This window comes from Telopea speciosissima, chromosome 4, assembly GCF_018873765.1.
Source record: "Telopea speciosissima isolate NSW1024214 ecotype Mountain lineage chromosome 4, Tspe_v1, whole genome shotgun sequence".
NCBI classification, from domain to species: domain Eukaryota; kingdom Viridiplantae; phylum Streptophyta; class Magnoliopsida; order Proteales; family Proteaceae; genus Telopea; species Telopea speciosissima.
The window spans coordinates 37,728,800-37,743,374 of NC_057919.1; the positions used below are offsets into that span (position 1 = coordinate 37,728,800).

The window sequence follows — 14,575 nt, forward strand, 5'->3', positions numbered from 1 at the left end:
AAGGCAGGGAATGACCGCCTTACCCCTGCCCGAGTGCCTAAGATCAATCCATACTTGTACTTTTTTGAACCCTTTCATAATCATGTATTGCAGATCTTACAATATGCATCTGGCCTTTGATGGCAGTACATTCTCTATAAATCCATGACTCATCGAGACAAAGATGATTTAGGCTTTAAGGTGATTTTGAATGAACGAGAATTGGAATCGGTGGAAGCCGGCTGATCCGGTTGTGATAGAACTTGATTATATTATTGACCTTAATTATCTCTACACAATAGTAGAGTTTATATACAAGATATTACAGTTGGTCTTATGAGATCTGTATACATAGGAAACTAAAGATTACAAGTATTCTAGGAAAGATATTCCCACATGGGATAATGGAGAGAATGGTAAGTCTTCTTATCCTAGGAACCGTACATGTGATAATGAATAGAATGGTAAGTATGGCCAACTCTTGGTTGTTAGAGAGAAAATAAGGAGAGAGTGTATCTCTTGGTTGATACACCCCCTCAAGGTGGGGATTTGATTGGCCGAATCCGCAGCTTGCCAATTCTGCTTTCTAGAACCTTATTGTCCCTAAACAGTATGGGGTGCTTCACAACTAGATGTATTACATAGCAAATATAGAATTTGAGTCTTGAGATTAAAAACACAACACGAGAAGAGGAAAAGATAATTGATGCCATAATGAGATGAATTTCTTCATTGGGAAGTATTAGCACAAAAATTGACATTAATAGATCAGTAACATTGAAAGAAGTGGTAGAAGGGACCCCAAAGAATACAATGAAGTTATATATATTCAAACTAGCTAATTGTGGGTAAAACCAACAGTAATTTGAGCTGAAACTGCATCTTCTCGATCTCCCACAATAATCATATGTTGTCCAGACGGCAATAACTCATAAGCATCATCAATGACAATGCTGAAATCACGACAAGAATTCAACTTGAATGACACTACCTGTGACTTTCCTGCTACTACAAACATTCGCTTGAATGCAACAAGTCTCTTGATAGGTGCTCCGACAATGCCGGTTGGTGGGACGGAGTATACGAACACAACGTGAGCTCCATCTCTTTTTCCGGTGTTGGTCACCACTTCTTTTACGGTCACCACTTGAGTGCAACGTGTCTCATCCACTAGGACCGCTGGGCAATCTATCTTCCGACCATCCAAAAACTGGAGTTGCTTGCATTGTTGGAACTGTGCCAGGTTCAATGTGACCGGATTTGTTATAGACTTAATGGCATACCTAAAGGTGGTGTAGCTCAATCCATAACCGAAGGGATAGATGGTTGATCCATTATAGAACTTGTATGTCCTTCCTGGGTAATTAGACTTAGGGACTGGTCGCAGTGGCATTGATGTCATCGGTAATTGATCTACATAACTCGTCGGGTACCATGTAATTGGAAGACAACCAGCTGCAGACCAATCCAAAATCTAATAAGAAAATCAACTAATCCACAATTCCACAACATTTATAAGGTTATAGTTGTTTTGATTCTAAGAATAGTGTTGGATTCAATTATCTCACATTGGATGTGACTACGTTATAAGGACTTGGCACCTTCTCCTTAATGGGTAACTTTTAAGGATGAGTTCTAAGCCAGTTCCAATGGTATTTTCTTCATGAATTCTTCATAATTTAACTAGATTCTCACCTGGATTGTACTTGCCAAAAATGACATCTGCGATGGCACGGCCACCCTCGGAACCGGGGTAACCGGCCCAAACTATGGCTTGAACCTTGGGGTCTTGCTACAAGAAGGAGATATCGATGCCTCCTGCAGAGAAAATGACAACAATGACTGGCTTGGTGGCACCTTCACTGATTTGGGTGATGAGTTCCTTCTGAGAGCCAGGAAAGTTAAGATCATTTCGATCTAAGCTCTCGGCCTCAATTGAAAGGTCCAGTCCAACAAAGATGAAGGTTGCATCGGCTTACTTCGAGACCTGGACTGCTTCACCGATCCCATCACCATTTGGGCATTGCACGCCTTGGCATCCAGCTGCATAGACCACATCTCCATACTCAGCGATTGCAGCCATTGGTTGGTTTTGAATAATGGCATGCTACACCATTCTTTACTGGTGGTGATGGTGGTGGTGGAGGATAATCAGGAATTGTCCATCAGTAAGATGATTCATTTAGAAATTATATATATATATATATATATATATATATATATATATATAGAGAGAGAGAGAGAGAGAGAGATTTATAATTATAGAAACTGGAAACGAATCAACTAACTTACTTGCATAGTTACCGATCATTGCTATAGTGGCATTTGCATGCGGTCCAACAACGGCAAACTTGGGTTTTCCGGTTCTAATGGACAATGGCAAAGTGTTGTTATCATTCTTGAGTAAGACAATGCCTTGCCTTGCCGCCTCGGCCGAGGGCTCAAGATGTGCTAGAGAACATATGTCATTCTTCCTGAGTCCTGAGTACCCACCAGGATTACCATCGAACCATCCAAGCCTCATTAGAACAATGAAAAGGTTCTTCAGAGACGCATCGATTTCAGCCTCTGTTACCTTCCCTTGCCTCACTGCTGCTGTCACATAATTTGGATAGTATTTCCCACAATCCAGATCCATCCCTGTTAACAACAATAATAATAATAATAATCAAAATATAAACATTCTCAAAACTTAATTATATCAGAGAAGGAGATAGGGTTGAGTGTTTTATGCATCAAAGAACTTAATTACCTGCTTTTAGTGCTTGCCCAATAGCCTCAACTAGTGTATCGCCAAGGAATTTATGGCCATTAACCATAACTTCAATGGAATTGCAATCAGCGACAATGTAACTATTTATGCATATTTTTAAATATAAAAAAGAAAGTCAAGTTAGTTGTAGAAGTAGTATTTGAGAATAATATGATGGAACTTTGGGAGAGAATGAAGAGATGGAACTCACCCATTGAGATTTCAGTGCTGCCTGATTGTACCATTCAAGAGCTTAGGATCAGCACAAACTGGTATGCCATTCACTCAATTAAATGAACACATTACACTGGCTACGTCTCCATCCTTGACGCACATCCTAAATGGTTCAAAAAATGTCTCCACCATATCCCTCTCCGTCACCTAATAATTAATTCACAAGATCATCATTAATTACTATTTGTGTCTACTATAACAACTTGTTGGGGTTTTATGGTGCGGAAGTAATAATCCCATATCGGATGTGAGTAGGCTGATGTGAAAACTTATAGGTACTTGCATTGACTTCTTGTAATTTCTTCTAATAGTACTATATATAAAAGTAATTACCTTAGCATCGAAATGATAGTGGTCAACACCCTTCCAATTATCAACATCATAAGCTGCAAAATGTTTGCAACAAGCAGCAACCTTGAGAGGCCTTGAGTTTGGATTCCTAGTTTTCTCATAGCCTTTCACATCTTGGAGACCTCTTACGTAATTGACGGCATAATGCCCAACCACAAAGGGATCTTCCCCTGGTGTTTCTGTAATTCTTCCCCATCTTGGATCTCTAACAACGTTAATGGTTGGGCTCCAAAACGTCAATCCAGCCATTCCTAGATTGTACATAGCTCTTGCTTCATCCAACACCACCTGATCAAAGAGAAATTTAGAAAATTAAAACAAGGAATTGAAAGAAAGAAAGAACTGAAAAGATACAGGAGGTCGGATTGTGTTCATGAGTTATATGACCAACCTCGCCTATGGTTTTCCATAAAGTCTCATTGAAAGAGGAGGTGGTGAGGATAACACTAGGAAAGCTAGTAGCAGCTGGCACTGTTTGATCGAAACGAGTGCCCGGACCAACATCGGAGACACCATGGAGTGCCTCCGATCACCACTCGTATCCTGGTAGGTTTAGGCGCTGCACTCCCATGGCTTTGTCTCCAAGCTGTGCCACTTTCTCTTCCAGTGTCATTCGATCTATCAAGTCCTTGGCTCGCACCTCGTAAGCCAGGCTCTTGTCACAAAACTGTAAGCTGCCCATTTCAATTTTCATCTGCTCAAATGCTGTACTGTCGTAGACAATGAATTCGGCTTTTACGCCAAAGTAATTATAAGTTGACAGAAGCAAAAGTATCGCAAATCTGAATTGAAGTGGTGCCACCATGGTTTTTCTTGAATGCATAGACTACTTGCCTTTATCTCTAGCTAGCTGAACTGCTTAATTTTCTTTTTCTGTTCTTTTTTCTAATAGAATGCAATGGAATGGAATGGGTAACGAGTGGATAATTTATAGATAAATGGGATGTTCTCTTATCTTACACGAGTAACAGAGAGCAATCTCCACTTATCTTAACTCTATATTTGGTTATTGACAGTTTTCTTACCAGAAATACTTAATTTTTATCTATCCGACAGTCCCATGCAATCTCTTCCTTGTAATGTGAGAGTAGTTACTTTGCTTCCATGTGTTCATATTCTTGCGGATGACTTGTCTGCATTATCTTTTTTTTTTTCCTTCTCTCTTTCTCTTTTTGTTAACGAAATTTAAAGAATGGAAATAAAAGAAAAGAGAAAGTTTAAAGGGGAGATTTCTTAGATCGACTAAATAAGAATGGAAATTACAAGATAAATAGGTTTTACATCCATTATTTTCTATTTTAAAAGGATTTACTTAATCCACCAAAGTTTGTTAGGATTAAAGCCCCAAATTTAACTATTTTAAAAGCCGTGAATGTAAGATTTCCATAAGGTGGGCTGGCATAGTCCCATTTTATTTTAACAAAATCGGTTTAGTTGTGTTGATGGGAGCTACCTTAATGGTATGAGTTCAGTTACTATGTGTGGACCTAAAGTGTTGTTTCCTTAATGGGAAGGAAACCCTGGTTTCTATGTAGGGTTGGTCTCTACCCTCACCACTATAAATAGTTGTCACTGGCTCATTAAGTGACTAACCTAAGAAAACCTAAAGTCGTGTGGAAGAGGGCAGACCAGACCAACAGTTCGTGTGCGACAAGGATCGTCAAGAATTCGACTGCCACAACCACGGATCCAAGTACGCCAATCACACCCCTGGATTTTTGTATGCTCATTGATCTCCATGAGTGTTCCGCGTGTATTATTCTATCAATGGCAGCAGAGCCGATCATGGTTGATCAATTTGGCTATAGTTCTTTATTCTATCATTGTTGTGTGTGAATAGATCCAATCGATCAAATAAAATATATATTTGCCTTGGCCATGGCCGAAACCATGGCCAGTTATCTCAGTCTTTCCCAAACGGTTTTGGCAACCACAAACAAACATAAAAAATTAAAATTAAAATTAAAAAAAATAAACCTGCTATGGCCATGGCCGAAGCCTCTTTTGGGTTGAATATCTGCTTGGGTTTTTTGACCAATCAATCCTAGGGCGTTGGTTGCCGGTGCCTAGTGGACTTTCGTCAAAAATTATGTGGCCACTGGTTGCTGGTCCGGCACCATCTGGGGTAGCTATGAAGTTTTTTTTATTTTTTGAAACTCTAACTAGTTTTTGCCTAAATCAGGGTTACCGTTGGGTTTTCCGGCCATCTAAGGCCTGGGTTTTGGTCGCCCGTGGACGACAGTCATTCACCGATATCTTTGTTGGCCATGGGTCCCTGGTTTGGCCGCAGGTAATGGCAGTGGTAGGTGGTTTTTCAAAATCCCTAAAAGAGGTTTTGTCGTTCTCTGGTTTTGATTTGGGGAAGAAGATGGGGGAATATTCCCCATCTGATTCCCCCATTTAGTTATTAAAAAAAAAAAAGTCAAAAAAGTCAAAGAGGTCAAAAAGTAAAAAGGTAAAGTTAAAGAAATGGGATCTGCTATCTTGCACCACCTGGCTATGCTAATGTGCGTCGGGTCGGGTCGACCCTAAAACCCGAATGGCCAACCCGTTTTGACCCGACCCGACCCGAATGGGTCATTGACCGATCAACGGGTTAACCATTGACCATTGGTCTGACCGGGTTATGGCGGTTTATCCGGTTTGGGGCTGGTCCATGGTTTAACCGGTTTGTGCGGTTTGGTTATGGTTCACCCTGACAGAATCTAAAAAAAAAAAAAAACAAAAACAGAAATTTATTTGGTTTGGTTTCATTTTTCTGTTTTATAAACAGAACCTATAAACAAAAAAACAGTTTTGGGTTTTATTTGTTTTTTCTGTTTTATAAACAGAATTTATAAACAAAACAAAAAAAAAAAACAGAAATAGAAATAAAAGGTTTTTGGTTTATTTTCTGTTTTTGGTTAATTCTATTTATAGGTCGTGCTATTCTGATCTGTCACGATAGGGGACACACATCTTCTAACACTTGGAAAAAATTTTGATGTGTTTCCAATTTTTACATAATAAGATTTTGTGATAGCCATTATGATAGAAAATTATGTATTTATTGGATCTAGTAATGGCATGATGGAACACCTTGTATATATACTAATTGTTTCATGCTCTTGTGTTCCATATTACAGTACAAATTCTTTGATGGTATACATTGTAACAATAGGAGAATATGTGATGTATATTTCGTAACTGTTTTGTTATTGCCACCATAAGGCAATGCCTTTACATTGCGATGTTCCAATAGAAACATTTTAAGTGGTTGATTTGTACCTCGTTATGTTTCAAATTGACACGATAGGAAAATTTTATGCATGATAATACTTTGTTTTATTTCAGTTGTATTTGTTACATGCCTAAAGAGGACTTTTGAATGAAAATAAAATGAGCCTATTCGTTTTTTTTTTGCGGCTTATTATAAAGTCCATTAAATTTGAAAAATATGTACAATGGATATAAATCTGTTTTAATTTTCATTGTTAAAGGTTTATCATCGTTTTCATGTCATGTTTATCATATTTTCATTTTGACTGGTCGAACCGATGGGAGGATGGAATTATGTACTCCGAGCCGATTATATGGTTCGACCAGTGGGACAATGTAATTATGAACTTTGTTCAAATTTTGGCTCAATTTTGTCTGTTTTGGTTCAATTCAGGCTATGGATTATTCGTAGAAATTATTTTGGTTGATTCTACCTATAGAAATAATATTGGTTGATATAATTCATGGAAACGTTTCAGAGAAATATTTTTGGTTCAGAATACTATTCATGTTCTATAGAAGCACTTTTATTTCAGGAAAACAATTCTATTTTGAAAACAGTTTTAGTAAAATTGATTTCTAAATTAATTTTAAAGCTTTTTTTAAGTCCTTTTTGAACCGTTTTGATCCTGAATCTTAAGAGTATCTTGAACCGGTGAGAGTATAATTTAAGTCAAGGGTAATTTAATGTTCCATACAGTGTCAGGAACGTGCTAAAGTATACTCTCAATTTGAGAGACATTAAAATTAAACTCCCACATAAGGGTCTGTTGGCTGCATTAAATATCTCTTTGGCCTTTTAAGGTGTTGCTTGGATACATAAAGTAAATTTTGGTGCATATTGGTTGCTTAATTGGTTAATCATTTACGCTTTGTTTTCCCTCATGTTATGGCACATACATGTACGATTTGCAACATCACATTTTGAACTATTCTATGTGTGGATTCAGTGCCATTAAGATTGTGACAAGTCACGAGACGGCAAGTAAAACCACACGTGTATTATAATACATAAGAAACTCGTGATATTTTCATGAGGTATTATAATCAGTGATGTGCGCTTTTGGTTATTTGTGACATTTAGAAAAACACATCTTTAATGTCTGATATTTACAAGTTTGCCATTGAGGGGATATTGTTGCCACATGTTCCATCATTTTATATTCCATAAAGTTATTTTAGGCAATCTTATGAATATGTGAAGGATTTGAAATTTTAATTTTTGTAACTTCTGTACAAGATGAACATGATGATGTCCACGTATAATTGAGATTTTAGATCACTAAAGTAGTAAGCTTGGGCTTATCAAGTTACGGATTAAATACTTTCATCATAGTTTTAATGAACCCTAGTTGAAAAGTCTTGTAAATGAATTTACCATAAATTATTTATGGAAGTGAATCAGAAATCATACAGTTCAAGTTTGATCTATTGAAATAATTTCTAAATTCTAGATATGACCTTATGATCATTGTGTTTGGCTTCATTTCTAGAAATCATTTTTTGTAGATTGGTTCTATATATCTTTTCTGATCTTGAAAATCATTTATCAAGAAACATTTGTGGATTACTTTCTGTGTTTACACTTATTATTTTGGAACCTCTACGATGTCGTAATTATAAATCTATTGACTTGTTAGTCCTATTATTGTGCATTGGTATATCTGTCATCGTATTCCACTAGATTGGGTCAACTTAATAATCCGGCCCGTTGACTTGTTTTGGGCCAGTTGACTCATTGTCAGTATGGTGTTTTGATTTTGACCAATTTTGGTCTTTGGGTTTAAGACAGAGATTCGAACAAGGTTGATTAGTTCAAAAGTGAACAAGTTCTAGATCTTATATGAAGTTTTATTATGGTGTCACCATGGGAAGATAGAATTCTATCCTACTATGTCCTACTATGGGTGATGGATGCATTACACATTGGTTTATACGCATTATTTTGGCTTTTCATGAATTTTTAGCCAATTTTGATGTATTTTGACTTCCTCATCAGTGTTATACAGTCTGTGACATTCGATTTCATCACTAGGGATTGCATATAGCCTATTCATGATGTTGGCATCCTGTGATAATTCTAAACGTCATGAAAAGATTAATTTAGGTGAGAATTTTGTAAATATATTGGCTATGTGTGTTTTATGATAAAAACAATATTAATGGAAATTATTGAAATAAAATGGGCATTCAGTAGCAATCCAAGTCTATGAGATTCATGATTTAAGTGATTATGCTTCCACTTAGTGGGCTAGTTACTTGGAATGTGAGATCATCATTGACTATTCGGATGGATTGCAGTCAAGGAAACCATATGGTGAATGATGTGCTCTTGCCACCACAGGTGAGTCATTGTTTGGTCGATTTCGCTTGATGGTGTTAGGGTGACGTTTTGGGCTTCGTAGCTCTAGAGGTTCTTGTCTTGCCACCACAGGTGACGGAATCTTTAGAGTGGTGTTGTTGCAAGCGTCTCGCCTTACATGTGAGAGATTTCACTACGTGTTGGGCAATCTTGTCACCACAGGTGTGACCCCGATGACGCTGAATCTTTCCCCATTTTATGTTTTCCTACAGTTATTAAAAATAAAACTGGGATAAATCTGACTAATAAGCCCTAATTAATCAGTTTCAGTCATATTATTGGGATATTGATATGCCTTCAATTATTGCATGTTGTATGTTTTGGTAAAATTCTGTGTGATCATGTTTACCAGCTTTAACTTTCTAATTATCTTCCATCAGAATCTGGAATGGTTCCAATTTAAAGAATGGAACGAATTCTTTAATGTTTTCTGTGACTATAATGAGAATGGAGTTTACCATTTTAGAGTTGCCAAACCTCCCAAGCCATTGGCTGACAGCTCCATTGAAGATAAAGGTGTTTATGAAAAGTGGGAGGAGTCAAATCAGTTATGTCTGATAGTCATAATATACATTATGGACATGACCATCAAGAAAAGTATCATTTTGATTGAGAGTGCTAAGGAACAGAAACTCATTACAACTATAAATAGAAGATTCATTGTTTATGATGAGCTTTAAAAGCACTTACATGAATTTTGTGTTGTTTACACCCAGTTCTTATATGAGTGTGTTTATGAATAGATATTATAAATTATGTCATACAAATTGAGTTAAATGAAGATAAAATACTTGATAGGTTTTCTTGTATAGTATATTATTCAATTATTCTTGTCTTAATTTGACAACATTTATCTGAAGATCAATGGGAGTTAGATAATCCTTTCTTGTATTTTATAGTGATGATATTCTTGCTGCAAGTAATAATGTTATCATTTTACTTGAGACAAAACTATAGTAACCATTTTGATAAGAAGATCTTGGTGAAGCCTCTTATATTTAGGCATTAAGATTCACCCGTAATAGAACTATATGTATCCTTGTCTTTGTGCATCTAATGTTGGTAGTTTAATGTAACCTCAATAATACATATGGATTAATAGTGCTTATTTTATAATCTTGGAGTAGCATATTAGGTAACTGCCAAGATGACCTAAAAGACCATATGTGGATATTTGTTTTATGATAATAGATGGTGCTATATGTTAGAAAAATGTCTAACAAACACTGACTACTTTTCAACATACAAACAAAAGATTTGTGGCTTATTGTGATGCCACTGTTCAGACTCTATGGTTGAAGATTTTTTTTTTTTTTAACTCAGGGAATTTGATATTTATGCTTCCTTGCTAGGGAGAAAGTATGTGAGTTACAAAACTCAGTAGGGTACATTACTGCAGACAGTATGATTATTGACCTTCTCACTAAGGACTTGACTCCAAAAGTTTTCAGGAATATGTCAGTAATATGGAACTTGTTAGTTCTTTTGATGCTTTTTATTAGTGGGAGTCTTGCTTATGTATACTGTTGCAACTGGTTTCACATTATTATCTTTTGTGACATTTTATTCTCTAGAATATACATGCATCTTTGTTATGGCCATTTGTTTATGTGTATATACTTGATTAATTACCTCGTAGAAAATTAATTGAGATCATATGTGGTGTATATACGAGGTTCCAGTCAATACACGCACATCCAGTTATTAATTAAATGCATGCAGATTCTATTGTGTACACTTGATTATTTGCCTCCTTCTGATATTTGAGGCTATGTGGTGTATGTGTCTCCTATAGTATTTGAGGCCTTCAGTAAATACATACACATTTTATTCACTAGGAGAGCCTCGTTCGGTTTTGAGGACGTGTACTAGTATATTGGGACATTCGGACCCAGTCTCAAAGAGCTTCCTTACGTGAAGTGTTTGCGTTTGGATGACGCTTATGATAAATGAGACCTCCAGCACTTGTCTCATGCGACTCATTCGGTTTTCGAGCCTGGATCAATTTGAAAATTGGCATGTTGATCATTATATCATGCATTTTTCATACCACACTCTCATACTGTACGGCCTAAGTCGGTGAGGCCATAAGCACTTTGATGTGTTAGGTCCCATGTCTCTTTAGATGTGATGATCTGCACTGTTGGGTGTTGTAGTTTCATTCGAACCAAGGCATCAGGTTTAAGGTATACTCCAATCAACACTATCTTTTGTGGCCACAATCAGTTTGTCTAAATCGAAGAGTCATTTTAAAAAGGTTTTCAAAATCAAAACTTGTGACATATGCAGCCCAAGTGGGCGATTGTAAGATTTCCATAAGGTGGGCTGGCATAGTCCCACTTTATTTTAACAAAACCGATTTAGTTGTGTTGATGGGAGCTATCTTAATGCTATGAGTCAAGTTACTATGTGTGGACCTAAAGTGTTGTTTCCTTAATGGGAAGGAAACCCTGATTTCTATGCAGGGTTGGTCCCTACCCTCACCACTATAAATAGTTGTCACTGACCCATTAAGTGACTAACCTAAGAAAACCTAAAGTCGTGTGGAAGAGGGCAGACCAGACCAACAGTTCGTGTGCGACAGGGATCATCAAGAATTCGACTGTCACAACCACGGATCTAGGTACGCCAATCATACCCCTGGATTTTTGTATGCTCATTGATCTCCATGAGTGTTCCGCGTGTATTATTCTATCAGTGAAATCCGATGAAAGTGCACCTTAATTGTAAAAGCATAAATCAAAGCTCCTATTACCCTCTCCAAAAAAAATTGAGAACAAAGCTACATCCAAAGGCAAGTACACCTTAATTGTTGGAATAGAAAATAATATAAATCTATTAAAAAAACAAAATAAAACAAAAAAAAAAAGATGGTTCACCCACCATCGTAGGGTTCACAAACCTCTCCTAGGGTTTTAGTATGTTCCAAAATATCCTCGCGATACCTATTCCCGTCCTTTTCCGCCCCATGGTGAATGGGCATGGGTGGAAGAAAACTCGATAAAAAAAAAAAAGAGTGCGTGAGAGAAACAATAATAATAATGAAGGTAGAGAAAGTTGCACGATCCTTCTCTCCTATTTTCCCATCATGATTTAAAACTAATTTTTGGTGCAATTTTGGAAGTTTGCTTTTATTTTATTCTTGGGTGGCACGAGTACTAACCAACTTTGAGGATTGAGTAAATCTTCTCAAAATGGAAAATAGTAGATGTAAAACAAATTTAAAACCTACTTATCCTGTAATTTAGGTTCTTATCTAGTAGATCTAAAAAATTGTCCCAAGTTTAAAATTGTTAACTTCCTAATAAACCTATCTATTATCCATTTAATTCTCATTCAAGATAGGCATTACTAGGCATTACTAAATAATAAGTTTGGGGCAATTACTATCACCCCCTTATACTCACCCTATATTTACTCAAACTCCCCAATTAAGAACTTCTATTCAGATTCCCCCACAAAAGCAAATTCCCACCTCTCTTTCTGCCACTCTTTGTTTCCCAAGTATTTTATAGGTAAAACCTTGCCCCTAACCAGCTGCCCCATCACACCTTCTTCGTCGACCCACCTTGCCTCTCAAAATGCAATCCAAATGAAAGCCACAATAGGGACTTTGGCGTTTTCAATTTTGATCGTATGTCAGAGAGTGGAGCATGAGATCAAAAATGCCAGAATCTCTTGGCAAAGACTCCACCAACACATGCATTTGTAAAAGACGCTACTTGTACGTCGTGTCCCATAATCATCACAACATCATCTACTCCTACTCGTGGTTGAGATCGGGATGTAGCAGTGGGTTTTGAAGAAGTTACACCTCCACCACCAACACGGATGACGATGGGAATTGGATCAAAGCGGTTGCAGTTGAGACTGAGGCTGTCCAAGAAGTAATTATTAGTTGACATAAAGAAGAGTATTGCAAATCCCACTTGAAGGGTCAACATGATTTGTTTTTTATGCATAGCCCTTAATTTTCTTTTCTTTCTGCCAACCCAACTGCTAATTCAACTATTGAAATGTGCTGAATTATCAACTGTAGCTGCAGCATACATGGAAAATTTCTTTTGGAAGAGATGACACGAAAGTTGCAATGAGAGATGAAAGAATACTATACACCATACAAAATCACGTTGATTAAAAAAGGTGTTGAAGTAATCGTTTCCTTTACCTAAAAACAAAAAAGTAATTGTTTCTAAATTGTGTTTGGTTTCTTTCTGTATTGCTTCTCGATACTTTGAAGAAGTGTGGTGTGATGCGTTTCCTATGGAGGCATGCTATGCGATTCTTGGCCACCATTGACAGCAAGAAAGAGAGGCAATCCATGAATGTAAAATGAATACATATTTATTTATAAGGGCAAGAAACTTGTTTTATCCTTTGTTGACCGCCTACAACTAATTATATCTATGTTACAAGGAGGATATATGTATTGGTTTGGATTGTTTGGCATGCATGGGCATGTCATAAAGAAGCTGAAATCTATGTTTTCTAACTTCTTGTGGTCAAACCCATCTATGGAGAGAAGAATCCATTATGTTTCTTGGGTTGACATTTGTAAACCCAAAGAAGAAGGGGTCTAGGTGTTAAATGCATTAAAGACATGAATATAGTTGGGATCCTTAAACAAGTTTGGTGGGTGGCTTCCAAAAAAGACTCCTTATGGGTAAAGTGGGTACAACATAGATTCTTGAAGATAGACTCTATTTGGATGATACAACTGATTCAAAATAGCTCTTGGGTTTGGATGAAAGTCATTAAGTATCCAGATCGAGTCAGACCATTTGTTCACCAAATTATAGGGAATTGATCTTTTACATTTCTTTGGCTTGATTCGTGGCCTCCTCCAAGGGTTCTATTGAATAGATATGGAGACTGTATCCATTATGATGCAGGATCTAATAGAATGGCTTCCATGCAAACCATTTTGATAGATAGGAGGTGGAATCAGGGGCCATCCACTTCAACGGATCTTGGCTAGGTGTGGGGGCAGTTGGACATTATTCAATGTCGTATCGATATAGGTTAGGATTTATATGGAGTGGATCCATTTTTTTTAGGGGGAGGAATAGGGAGGGGGAAAAGTACCAGCCAGGAGACTCGAACTCGAGACCTCTTGGTGAACATGGGCATGAAGCGCACCACAGCTCACCAACTGCACTAAGCAGTTGTTGGTATATGGATTGGATCCCTCACAAGGACCTTCTCTACCAGATCAGCTTGGGACATTGTGAGGTCCCATTCTTCTAAGGTGGATTTCGTATGGTTCAAGAGTTGTATTTCTAGGCACTTGATAACTTCTTGAGAAAGTTGGTAGACGTTCCCACCAAGATCAGCTACAATGTGTTGGTGAACCCTTATTGTTGCCTCTTGGGTGAAATTGGAGAGTAGAGATCATTTATTTTTGATTACCTTTTACAGACTGAACAGGGGTTGTACTATATCTGATTTGACCTCTTCATTTCTTTAATTCGTAGGAGGACAATAAAAATAAAAATAAAAAGAGATGTTAATTAATCAAAGGTCCAACTGACTACGTCTATATTGTAAATATGCAGTAACGAATAATCTAACCAAAGGAATAGGAATTAGACCTAAATCGATTCCAAATAGAAAAACTTCAATCATTTTGATTTATTTGA

At 37.1% G+C, this 14,575-nt stretch overlaps 1 pseudogene; it reads right to left on the reverse strand.

The window, feature by feature from the left end:
• Positions 1-817: 817 nt before the first annotated feature.
• Positions 818-4,121, reverse strand: LOC122659269 (annotated as a pseudogene).
• Between the last annotated feature and the right edge of the window lie 10,454 nt (positions 4,122-14,575).